The sequence below is a fragment of the Sus scrofa genome, chromosome 6 (assembly GCF_000003025.6).
Source record: "Sus scrofa isolate TJ Tabasco breed Duroc chromosome 6, Sscrofa11.1, whole genome shotgun sequence".
Lineage (NCBI taxonomy): Eukaryota > Metazoa > Chordata > Mammalia > Artiodactyla > Suidae > Sus > Sus scrofa.
This window is the reverse complement of record NC_010448.4, coordinates 23421771-23435813: the sequence shown is the minus strand read 5'-3', so window position 1 is coordinate 23435813 and position 14043 is coordinate 23421771. Positions and strand designations below refer to the sequence as shown.

Sequence of the window (14043 nt, the reverse complement as noted above, 5' to 3'; positions counted from 1 at the left end):
GTCTCGCCTTCAGGGACATAACACACAAGGTACTCATTGTCTTTACAAATTTTAAATAACATTTTCTTTCTTATTTGTGCAGCAAAAGGAGGCGAAGGTTTCTGGATCATCTCTCCTTACTCTTTGTTGCTCAGTGTATACTAGATCCATACACGATCTTTCCTAACTAGTCATTATTAATTACCTGATAACATTTAATGAGTTTTGATGTATTATTCTGGGGAAGCATTCAGAAATCTCTCAAAAGCTTCTCATAAGACCTCTAGTGAAAGGATGGCTGCATCATATCCTTGCCTGGTGCTCGTTCTTTTCCATGTGTGCTGTGCCCTGAGCATCTCAGCCTGTACCCTATCATTGTACTTGGTTTCTAGTTTATGAATGTTGTCATGTATTTCTAAAGCTCTTGTTCTTTGTTAAATTGTAGGACAGTGACACTAGTTAATTCTAACGTAAATAGAAAGGCTTGATTTATCTTTAAAATACACATCACTATGGATATTAATCTTTTTCTCTCCTGTTTATGTGTGTTTATAAGGAAAGGAAGAGACACTCGTGTTTTCACCACATACTTTACATGTAGCATCTACTTAGATCCAGTGGTGTCAATAATAGCCCAGGACTGTTTCTTTGAGCATTGAATGGCACTCACAATCTCACCCAAGTTTACTTGACTAGAGAGTTGTAGAGCAAGAATTGAACTCCAGCTAATATGACAGCCTGCGATTCTCCTGCTGTACCACTTGGAGACGTTTCGTATAAAGCGATTTAAATGGAGAGATTTACCATGAGCCTTAGGCACTAGACACTCATCTTACAAACATTATGTCCAGAGCAGAGTGCTCTGCTCTTGCTGAGTCTCTCTTGCTTGAGATTCTTTTTTTTTTTTTTCTTCTGAGACATGACATAAACATACGATGTTTTCTCTTCTTCATCAGTAACCTTAGCCTGACTGTTATGTTGAAGTGTAATATTTATATAGAAGAATATATCTGTCAGACGTCTGATGTGTGTATCCAACACTCAGATCAAGGAACAGGACATCACTGGTCCTCCAGAAGCCATCCTCATGCCCTATTCCATCACTTTCCCCAGGCCCCGGAGGGAGCACTTTCTGACTTCTCACAGCATATATTAATTTTGATACTTCATGTAATTGCAGTCATATAGTGTCTGACCCCTTTTGCTTAATAGTATATGTCCAATAATCATACATATTGTGTAGCTGTACAATATTTATACTCATTCTTGTGTTGTATTCAATTAGGCATATGTGTCGATTTATCTGCTAGATACATGATGAGCATTTTGATAATTTCCAACTTTTTGCTATTATAGAGTGTTGTTATAAGCATTCTAGAACATATCTTTAAATAATTATATCTTCACATTTTCACTGGGTGTTTACCAAGCAATAGAATTGCTATATCACAGAGTGAGCTTATGTTAAATTTAAGTAGATACTGTCAATGACTTTATTTGGAATTGATCTTTGTTGTGTAAAGACTGAACATATTTTTCAACCCTTCCTTCCTGCTTTGAATGTAATGCCCTTTTTCTAACATACTGTCTTTCAGTAGTATGCAATTCATTTCCTGTTCAGCCAAGTTCATAGTTCTATGCTTTCAGAAAGATTTCAGTCTCATTTCATCCCCCACCATAGAATAACTTACTGTATTGCTTTGTTTTTATGAATACATAAAGATGTGTCCTCTCTCCCAATAATGGAATGTGTTTGGAAGGCATTGTATGGCTGAACAAGAGAAATATAATTGTAAAATTTTGTTTGTGAAATTAAACTTATTTGGTTTAAAATAATGTCCATTTATGTCCCAGAATCCCTTTCACATTTATTCTTTGCTGATGGGCAGAGACTCAGCCTCAGAGGGAGTATGGCTTACTAGGCAAATCACAGAACTGCATGCTGGGTTGTGTCCCTACAGACTGGGAAAAAACTCTGTAAATATCAGCTACTTGAGTCTTCCTGCAGTTGAACTTGAGGACAAAAAAAATGTGCTTGAAAATATGCAGTGAGGGGCAGCTAGTTGGAAGTCACCTTTCATCATGTTTAAGGAAAGGCTGTGTTGCAGCAGGCAGGTAAAAGAAGTGCAGAGTAAAATTTTAAACCAATAAATTGCAAATATACAGTAAATTTTACTGTACATTCCTTCTAATTCTTACTTCCTTCTCATAGCCTAAGAAGAACAAATACAATTATAAATTAAATAAATTTCAGAAGTTGATTTGAAGCTATACTTTATAAAGAGATAAAAGTTATTTACTCAAATATATTTTTGAGGAAGTTGGAGATTAATGAAATCTGTTCTGTTGCCACACGTAGTTTATAATCTAGCTCTGGTAAGTCAAAATTCTCGTGTCTGTATAACAAGGAGTGTTCAAATTAATGATGGAAGGAAAATAGATGTTAGAAGGTAAAATAATTTGAGATCTTTCCATATAATTTCTAAAACTTTTTATATGAAAGCTCTAAAAATTTTTGTGTTTAATAAACATTGACATTTAATTCAAGAGGCATTGTATGTATAACTTGGGTTCTGATGTCAACTGTTTGGGTTCTAAACTGAGACCTATTTTTTTTTTTTCCTTTTTTCTTTTTAGGGCTGCATCTGTGGCATATGTAAGTTTCCAGCCTAGGGGTCAAATCAGAGCTGCAGCTGCTGGTTTATGCCACAGCCACAGTAACACAGTATTTGAGCAGCATCTGTGTCCTACACCACAGCTCATGGCAATGTTGGATCCTTAACCCACTGAGCGAAGCCAGGGATGGAACCCACACCCTCGTGGATACTAGTCGGGTTCATAATCTGCTAGGCCACAGTGGGAACTCTTAAATTCAGTTCTTTTAATTGTTTCACCTCTCTAAGCAGCTTAGCATAGTTGTCTTGCATAATAGTGTTACTAAAACTCTTAAAAAGGCAATAATAATAAACTATCGAAGTATGAAGATAGGTGGATATTTTTTTTTGAAAAGTGCTTGGCACAGAGTAAGTGCTATTACAAGAGTGTGGCTATTTATAGTATTTGTTTTGATGCTTTTATTATTATTATTATTTCTGTTTTAATTCTTGAAGCACAGGAAGTACGGCTGGTAAAAGGAGACTCTTTATTAGGCTTTGGAGATAGTCTCTCCCCACTAGGAGTGAGCCCGGGAAATAGCATTCATATCCTGAGATTTTTATACCCATTCCTTCTTTCCACAACCAGAATCCCACAATCATGCCATTGGGATGATACTGATTAAAGTTATATTCCTTTTTTCCCACCACTGTTTTATAGTACACTCATTAATCAGAGTACCCCATAGTCAAATTGTCATGATAGTGAAGACATGTTTGAGCCCCTTCCATGAGCTGAATTTAATACAGAGTATTTTACATTAAATATTCCAACTCTCAACATAACTTACGTGGTTGGCGTCATCTTCATTTTTTGCATAAGAAGTCTGAGGATCACAAAGGTAATATCTTGTCAAACATTTGAGATTTACCAACCTTATTGCATGTACCAATAATTTGTTCATGGAATATACTATTGTTAATTTATCTATTTACTGGTTGACATTTGGGTTGATTCCAGCTTCTTAGCAGTTATGAATAACTGCTAAAAAAATTCAAGTACAGAGTTCGGTGTGAACATGGGTTTTCATTTTTCTTGGGTATGCTTTTTAACAAATGAAAGAAGCCAAACTCAAAAGGGTACATGTGGAGTTCCCATTGTGGTTCAGTGGTTAGTGAATCCGACTAGGAACCATGAGGTTGCGGGTTCGATCCCTGGCCTTGCTCAGTGGGTTAAAAGATCCGGTGTTGCCGTGAGCTATAGTGTAAGTTGCAGATGTGGCTCAGATCCTGCATTGCTGTGGCTCTGGCGTAGGCCGGCGGCTATGGCTCTGATTTGACCCTTAGCCTGGGAACCTCCATATGCCATGGGAGCGGCCCAAGAAATGGCAAAAAAGACAAAAAAAAAAAAAAAAAAAAAAAGGTACATGTGATTTAAGTTAAGTGACATTTTGGAAAAGGAAAAACTACAGAGATGCTTGGAGAGCAGACCATTGTTTGCCAGGGGATGGGAGAGGCCTTGACTGCAAAGGAGGTAACAGTGGTATGATAGAACTTTTATGTATCTTGATTGGCTTGTGGTGGATAGTAAACGACATTAGCATTTCTTAAAACCGAAAGATCTGAACACCAAAAAGAGTGAATTTGACTGTATAAACATTTAAAAACCAATGAATGAATAAATAAAAAAACCTTGCCAGAAGTCACACCAGTAGGAAATGGCAGAGCCAGCAAGCAAACTCAGAATGATCTGCCTTCATAACCCATGCTCGTTCCTCCACTAAAACAGTCTTTCTGTCAAGTTTTTATTGCCTTATCAGGAATTATTACCAAATGACTTTCCATACAGGAATTATTATTAGAAAGTTTTTCTGTATGTCTTATAACTTCTCAAAGGGGATGTCTTATCTCATACATCATTATATAGAACTTAACTTAATAAAAACCTGGTTCTCTGTTCTCATTGTATAAGTCTAATTTAAAGGTTGTCTATCGGGCTACTTGTTTTAGACAGGGAATCGAATAAGTGAATGCTTTGGATTTGTTAAATTTTTTTAGAACTTTTTGAACATTTAAAAATATTAGTCACATCTATCCCAGTATTCCCATCTGTTCCCTAAATCAGAGTTGCTTTAAGATAGCAATCATGACTAATTCTATAATGCTTTTTTCTTCAAGGATATGGGTCTTCTCATCAGTTGATCAGTAAGCATTCATGGGCACTTCAAGTAATAGTGTTGGGGATTCCCGTTGATACTAAAAAAATTATTAGACCTTTTCAACAAGTCCTTTTAATTTCGTCAAGAAATTATTTCCCCCTGTAACTGATAACTGTTGTTATAATTCCTTAGAGACTTACTGGCATTAACAGGTTGAAATTCTTCCATGATATTGAACAGCAGTTTAGAAATCTAAATGGTAAAATAAAAACATGGGATCATAATGTAACACTATCTTATATCAAAAATTATTTAGCAAATGAACATGCAGATTATTCCAGGCTCACATTGCCTCCTTGGATATTTAAAACCACTTAGAAATTCAGTACTTACAAATTATCTATAAATACATTAAACTCTCAAAGAACCTGCAGTATTAATTGTTGACTAGGGATTTCATTGGACAGACAAATTATTCAGACAGAATAATGTGTGTCCTTGTTTGCTGTATTTCCCCAGGAGATAAAACAATAAATTCAAAACCTTAAAGTCCCACCAAATTCATTTATCTCCTGTAATAAATACCTTTTTCTCTTCTGCAGTGAACCCATGTGAACCCTGCAAAAATAAAGTGCATTGCAATTGACTGTTTTAAACAAGAGAAAAATTTTTTCTAACTCTGGTTAGAATTTGAATACTCTGGTTCAAAGTTATTGAAAGAGTCTTTATCAGTAAGTATAGATAGCAAAGTATTTGACCATGAACATGGAAGTGGAAATGAACATGAGGGAAAAAATGGTGGTCATCTTTTAAAGATTTGCTGTGGAAAAATTTTGCATTTATAATCAGTTCATTTATTCGTTCTTTCTAAAGGTTTTAATTGAGCACACACTCTTTGTCAGATACATTAAAGAACAGTTCACTGAGACACTGTGGGATAGAAGATGTCAAGAGAGACAGAAAACCTCGAGTTATCTCCAAAGATCTGGGCCTCAAAGGTAGCTAACGTTCAAGTCAAGAGTAGAACTCATTTTTTTCTGCACTTTTCCAGGAATTTTCCCATGGTACCTTGTCACAAATGGATTAAATAGTTTCATTTCAATAAATGGCATGCTTCATTCTATTTTAACGTATTTACTGATAATTTGTTAAGTGCTGTAACTTTTGAGTGGTTTTAAATCTCCAAGCAGGCAATATCAGTCTGGACCAGAGTAGAGGGTTCTTAATGCCAAAGGGAAGGGGTTGAAGATTTTGAACAGTCTTACAAAAGATTTCTGGAAGGGCCCTCCCATGCTGTCTGACAACTTAAGCAGTGCTACACTGGAAAAGTGATAAGGCACTTGAATCAGACAGTCTTGACTTTGAATCCGAGCTGTGAGATCTTGTAGATCTGTGATGTGGAACACATAACTTAATTCGTATGCTCCAGTTTCTTCATCTGTAACGTGGGATTCATACCATAAGAATTTAGTAAATGTTGGCTATTTTTATGGATTAGCCACAATTAGAGACACTTTTTATGCAATTTATACATCTACCTCCAAGGTAGATGTTATTATTGCCTTTTTCCCTGATTACCTTTTTGATAGTATTGACCTTGTGTCTTTTTACCTTACCCCTTTTTGTTGTTGTCACTATTGTTGTTCTTCACACTGAGACTTAGTAACATCCTGAAGATGATGTAGTTGTAAAGAGATGGTGGTAGAATTGGAACCTCCCTAGTCTGGAGCTATAGCCTGTACAGTAGACCAAGGTACCACACTGCAGAGCAGAGAAGATTGAATGAGGCGGTAGGTATGACTCCCTAGTAACACTCTTGGCATTCAGTGGACATGCAGTCAATTGTATGACATAATTAACCATCAAGGTCATAATCTATGTGTGGGATGAATGAGAAAGTTTAAAAAAATGGCTTTAGAAGCAATCAATGCAGGGTAAAACCGGCCTGAATGATCAGGGACACCACGGATCCGTCTTTTCACCTGTGTCATTGGGTTTCAACTGAGAGCAATGTTGCCTTCCCTTCCAGGGAACGTGTGGCAATGCCCAGAGATATTTTTGCTTGTCATGACAAGAGGGACACTACTAACCTCTAATGGACAGAGGCCCAGGGTATTGCGGATTATCTCAATGCATGTAGTATGCATCAATTCTCATGGCAAAAATGGTCTAGTCTGAAATATCAGTAATATCACTGTTAAGAAGCTCTGATCTGTATCATCTTACAACTTTAATTTGTCATGCTAATTCGGACATAGGCCCTGCTTAAGCCCTGCTTAAGAAAAGTCGATCAAGTTTTTACGTTTACCAGAATCATCTCAAAATTTTAACCATGCAGAAGTCCATCTGGGTTTCTGATTTTAACGACTTGAGTTTATTCTACAAATGTACATCCTAGAAATATATATATATGTTCAAAAACTCTCACTTTTAGGTATTCTGATATACGTGGTTCTGTGGGCCCCTCGTAGACAGAAAACTTCTAGTTATAACTCTGCTCTGATACTAAGGACTAGGAAGTGCAGAGATTCGAGAAGTCAGCTTAGTAATTGCTTTTGCCATGAAGGCTTACCCTGCGTAGGGTTTGCACTCCTCCTAATATGCCAGCTTCCATATTAGACTAGTCCCCTGGAGTTGAGGGGCAGAGACAGATTATAGGCAAGAAAGTGTGAGCTACTGTCTGACAAGGAGGTGCTAATAACTCTGCTGAAACTCAGAATTATTTCCTTCTCCCTCTGCTCAATGGAGAGGGACAGGAGTGGAAACAGGTGTTAAAAGAATTCAGCGTGAAGCCAAAGTCTGTCATAAAGCCAAGACAATATGTGCTGGGGGAAGAAAGGACAGCAACTGCACAGTGAAAAGAATATGGAGTAGAATCACAGAGTTTAAGAGTTTTCACGTGGCAGGTTCAGAAAAGGATTCCAGTTCTATACATTGAGTAATTTTCAACAGGTTACATAACTCTTTAAGGCAGTAGTCCTCTATACTGGTTGTAAATTGGAATCCCCTGGGAAGCTTTAAAATACATATTAATATCTGGGCCACACTGTAGATCAGTTAAACCATGATCTCTGGGGATGGGTACAGAGTATCAATGTACTTCAAGTCTCCATGGTCCTTCTAATGTGCAGCCAGAGTTAACTATTCCAAATGTAACTTTTGTTCTTATGGGGAAACAGCTGAACAATTAGACAATGCATGTAAAGATTTCAGTAAGAGATCTGGGGCTTAGTAAGCATATCACATATTAGTTGTCATTGCTATTATTATAATTGCCATTATTGCTGCTACTGCTGCTATTAACGTTATTGTTATCTTACTACTGTTTCTTGCCTTAACGTCTTGAATACCTTCTTCATGTCTGTTTTCTCATCTGTAAAATGAGAATGGTAGGAGTTACAACAACTTAAAGTTGCTGTAAAAATAATGTGATACATTATGAGGATTTTTTGATGTACAGTGCTCATAAATATTAATGTTTTGCTAGAAACTTCTGCATTGACTTACATTAAAAGGGAATTTGAAAGTCTTAGTAAAGATGATGTTCTAAGGTGCCAACTGTCCAATGACATTCTCTTAAAGCAGAGCAAATATTTTATAAAATACTTATTGTTATTATTACCGTTATTATTACCTACAAGGGAACTGTGTGTGTTTGTGCTTATCTTACTTAAACTTCCAGTCTTAATAGATACTATGTTTCCATTTAATAGATAAAGATAATTGGCTCACACTGTAAGTAGTGGGAGAATTTAAATATGGGACTTTCATACTGAATTATTACCATCACCAGTAGTCTGATAACTAAGGAGAATAATGGCCTGTAAGATATCATTCAGTAGGCAACTAAATGCACTACCATTCTCCTTAAAAGGCTTGACCTGGGGGCAGGCAGTCCCACCCTACTTGGATGGAGTTCTGGGAGTTAGTGTGAAGCAACCTTTCTTGGTGGGCTCTGGTGCCCATGGGCATCAGGAAGTGGGTGGGAACAATGCACTGAGGTATCAGAGAGCATAGAATCTAAACAAAATCAGGCTGCCTGGAGAAATTCCCAAGGCTGTGTGCAGGTACACCTGGCAGTCTTATGAGGCTGACAGGGCTGCCTAGGCCAAACTGGACTAATGAAATAGAAAAGAACAGATGATATTAGAACAGATGAATTTAGCCCACTTTATTATTCTCAAACATGACACCTCTGCTTGTTATATGTCATAGTCACTGACCTGGACCTTGGTTAATGGATTATTTAGAAGCCTATGGTTCAGAGAAATTTTGAGGCTTGTATACGACCTTTCAGTGAGCTGGCATTCCAGAAACCCAGTATGACCATCTTTTCACTCTGACATGTAAGGTCTCAGCTCTTTCAGTCTTATCCTTGCACTTATCTATGAAATGTTATTTATGACAGCTGCACAATATGCTATATATTATATCCAGTACTAATATTAACTTCGTTTGAACTTGATTGGGATGGGAGCAAGTGTCCACACAGCCTTCTTTATTTTTTTTTTTTTGTCTTTTTTTTTTTTGTTGTTGTTGTTGTTGTTATTGTTGCTATTTCTTGGGCCGCTCCCGCGGCATATGGAGGTTCCCAGGCTAGGGGTCTAATCGGAGCTGTAGCCACCGGCCTACGCCAGAGCCACAGCAACACGGGATCCGAGCCGCGTCTGCAACCTACACCACAGCTCACGGCAACGCCGGATCGTTAACCCACTGAGCAAGGGCAGGGACCGAACCCGCAACCTCATGGTTCCTAGTCGGATTCGTTAACCACTGCGCCACGACGGGAACTCCCAACACAGCCTTCTTTAAAAGGAAATCACAGTCTTGCTGTCAAATATCCAAAATATGGTCACCCACGTCCATAGAGTTTCAAGAAACATTGAGAATAGATAGCAGACTTCTAACCCTGTAGTATTTCTAAGGTCCAGAATATTACTCCCATATGTGTAGCATCTCTTTCACCAAAAAGTGCTTTGATCCTTGAAATTACTCTTGGAGGAAGGACAATCTCATAATCCCCATTTTTCAGATGAAGAAAATTGAGGTTCCAAGAGGCTAAGAGACTTGTTTGAGCTTATTGAGCTTAATTATAGGAAAGATACAGTGAAAACAATAGTGTTTATGTCTGGGAGCTTGTCATGAAATCATATCTGGGATATAGCAATGATATCTTGGTTATATAGTAAGTTTTTTATATTATCTGATAAAATAAACCAAATTTTTGTTTTCTGTTTAGCAGGAAGGCTAGGGAGGTTGCCTGGTTATAGTATATCAATTATTCATCTATTCTTGCTTTCTTCAAAAAGAAGGATGACACAATAGCCAAAATAAATAACAGCGTGGTATCCAGAAATGAGAAAGATATTAAGATTGCTTATTACTGATTACTGCTATTTTGGAATTTTTATGTTTCCATGTTTTACCTGCCCTTCATTGGTACACAGATGCTTGCGTTTTTAATCTTCTATCTTTTGAAAGTGTTAGGATGTAATAACCATTTTTAAACTGCCGTAAGCAGTCTTTTAAGAATATATATCAAATTTGATTCTTTCATCTCTCACACTAGACCCCAGAAACAGTTACACACTTAATGATGTCGATTTGTGAGGATGATAAATGGGCCCATCTGTCCATACCAATTGGTTCATAAAATTAAAGTGGGGAGTGGAAAAAATAGAGGAAACACAGGAGGCAATTATTTCTACTTTTCCAACTTGGCAGATATTCTCAAGAGGAGTCCTTAATACAACAAAATCTGACCCCTATTAAGTATATGATACATATGACATCCTTTGTGTATTACAGCTTCCTCCTCAAAATAACAGAATTCTTGAAGTGCTTTAGATGTGTTCTCTCTCTCTTAACCTTCACAACAAACCTCCAGGGTTGTTGGTGTGTTTCACCCATGTACCAAGGAGTTGATACCAGAAGTCCAGAGGCGTTGGTAAACTCCACCACTTCTAATACATAAATTGGCTTTGACCCTTGGCCGATGTTAATGGCTTACCTGCTTTGCGTGGTTAGTCTTTTGTCCATATTTTATTTTACTCTTTAAGCTAGTTTATAATTTTTATTTTCTCCCATACAGTTTTCTGAGAATATGTATCTTAGGTGTGTGGGGAGATCATACCGTTTCACAAAGAGTTTGAAAGGACAGGCACATTTGTCTGTCATTTGAAAGTCATCCTAACCTTTCGCTTGTCCACCAAACAATATTCACCAAATGTTCTTTACATGCCGGTCACTGTGTTGAAGCATAGTAAAAACTAAGTGTAGTTTCAGTGCCCCCTTTTAGCCATTATCTGTGTGTAAAACTTGATCATTCAAGGAAGCCGTTTATTTATTGAAGCCACAGACTTAAAAAAAAAAAAAAAACTTGCATCGAAGTGTAGCTGATTTGCAATGTTGTGATAATTTCTGCAACCAGGTGATTCAGTTATACATATATACACATCCATTCTTTTTCAGATTCTTTTCCCATGTAGATTATCACAGAATATTGGGCAAGAGTTCTCTGTGCTATACAGCAGTCCATTTTAGCCACTGATTCCATATACCACAGTATGCTTATGCCAATCCCAGACCCCCATTCATCCCTCCATCCCTCCCCTCTACCAGTCCTCTGTGAGTCTGTTTCTGTTACGCAAATAAGTTCATTTGCATCTTTTTTTTTTTTTTTAGATTCACATATAGGTGATGTCATATTATGTTTGTCTTACCTCACTTAGTAGCACTGCATCAGTGAAAATTAGGGGACTAGGCTCATTGATTACATAGAGTAATCAGGTGTATTTCCTCTCCCGTGTGGCAAGGGGCTAGAGATATATTTTGTATTGTGCATAGTTGGAAAAGGGATTGAGATGTTCATAACTGAAATATTATATTGTGCTATCATTTTGGGGTTCCTGGGCTGAATTCTACTGTGTGTGTATGTGTGTGTGTAAGGGTTTCCCCACACACCAACAAGCAGTTCTTAAATAGAATTCAACTCAATTCTGATAGTATATACCTAGAGATAGTGTCAGATTCCACAGGTTAAGTCTTATAAGATTCCATGTGATCAGTCCTTCAAAACAGCCCCTCTCTATTTCAGATGTCAATCACAAGCCAGGGCTGTTACCTGTACTTTTGACCCACAGGCTATAAATAACCACAGCCTCCTCCTTATGTTCAGTTAATTTGCTAGAGTGGCTCATAGAACTCTGAGGAACATTTTACTTATGAGATTACTGGTTATTTAAAGGAATGTAACCCAGGAACAGCCAGATGAAAGAGAAGCGTAAAGCAAGGAATGGGAAGCACACCATTCTGCTCTCAGTTGCAAATGTTCTCTAATGCAGGAGCTTTCTGAATCCTGTCCTTTGGGTGTTTTGTGGGGCTTCATTACAAAGGCATGATTGATTAAATCATTGAGCACTGATTGAACTCAAACACCAACCCCTTGCCCTTCACAAGAGATTAGGGAGGAGGGCTGAAAGTTCTAATTCTCTAATCCATCTTCAGCTCCACTGGTGACCAACCCACTTGCTTGAAGTCACCTCATTAACATCACAAAAGACTCCTTTTCTACCCTCATAGTTTAGATGATTCCAAGGGCTTTGGAGGCTCTGTGCCAGAAATAGACAAAATATAAGTCATAATATCCCAACTCGAATCATCTATTTCTTAAAAAGTGATAAAGTGTTGTGGAAAGGGCATTTCGAGCAAATCAAATGTGAGAAAAAGTAGAGGTACAGAGAGACTGAGGGGCACAGAAGGCCTTGGGGGAACAGTAGCCTCTGAGAGTGAATGTTCAAAAGAGTAGCTTTGATGATGACGTGTTGTGTAACTCCTCAGTTTCCTTAACTGCAAAGTACCACCAGCTCATCTGGCACTTGTGAGCATCAAGGTTAAGACTCTAGACATGTAGACATAATACCTTAATTCACACCTCTCTAAATGATTATTCCATATACACTGTGTTGATATATTATTTCATATATCTTATTTTATATATATAATAAATACTATGTTTTATGATATAGATAAATACCCAATAAAATATAACTACAGATGAGTGAGCATAAATATGTATGTACATATATAGATTACAAAACAATCTTTTAAATGAATACTGCCTCCTTTAAAGAATAAAAATATATAAGGCTCTTTTTCTATATAATTCTATTCTTTTATGTATATATATAAAATCTCATAGAATTTGCTTATAATATATACATACATGTATATGTGTATATATGTGTGTTTATGTGTGTGTGTGTATATATATGGCACTTTATATATATTTTATATAAATTATCTTTTCTATACAATTTTATTGTCCAGTAGCCTGGATATCTTGATAGCACTTAGATAGAAAAATAGGTAGAGAGGTGAAGAAAAGTATACAATATAGTATGGTATTAACAACCATTAAATTTAGTTCACGGGCTATGGGAATTTAATTTACCATTATTTATTTATTTTTGAACACTTTCCATAGTAAAGTTTTAGAGGAAGGAATGTCTGTTGGTTTCCTGTTTGGATCTTTTTCCAGAACATTTTTGTATGATATAAAAATCAAATGCACTACCTCATTTTTAAACTTTATTTCATCATCAATACTGAAATGCTTTTGGCTATTTTCAAGTAGCAAAATATCCACACAAGTCAAACATTCCAACCATGTGGGACTTCTACAAGGTACATCATAAATTGCCTATAAAACAGTAATTCTCAAACTTGACTTCACATTAAACTACCAATATCAAAAGTTGCTGGTGCTCAAATTCCACCCACAGAGATCTTAGTGTATCCAGTTTGATCTGGGACCAAAGCATTGCTTCTCTTAACCTCCCAAGTTATTTCAGAGTGTGCTCAGTGTTGTAAAACATGGCCCTAAACACTATCCGGTGGCTATTTAACTATTAAAAATAGACTCAACCATTAGATTTTTAAGATAAATACTTCAAAGTGAGTGTTAGTGTAGGTGCTGCTTGGGAGCAGGGTAGGTCTGGTCAAGTGGAGTGAGGGAGGGAGTTTGTTCATTCAAGAAATATTGTCATTTGAGAAAGTTACTGTGTGGTGTAGTAGGTTAAGTCCAGCATTGCCACAACTGTGGCTCAGGTTGCAACTGTGGACACAGGTTCAGTCCTGGCCCAGGATCTTCCAAATGCTATGTGTGCTGCCAAAAAAAAGAAAGAAAAAAGAAATATTGTCATTCAAATTTAAAACAGTGCCTATAACATGAAGTATAGCAAAAAATGGTTCTAAAGAGAATTGTTATATCATAAGCATAAAAAAGATTATCAAGACCTCTTCCTCCAGTC

The 14043-nt window shown here is 37.0% G+C and overlaps 1 protein-coding gene across 3 annotated transcripts in view; it reads left to right on the top strand.

Annotated features, from left to right (window-relative positions):
- The window catches only part of CDH8 (cadherin 8), a 721537-nt gene that overhangs the window by 208688 nt on the left and 498806 nt on the right, over window positions 1-14043 (top strand). The window lies entirely within an intron of this gene.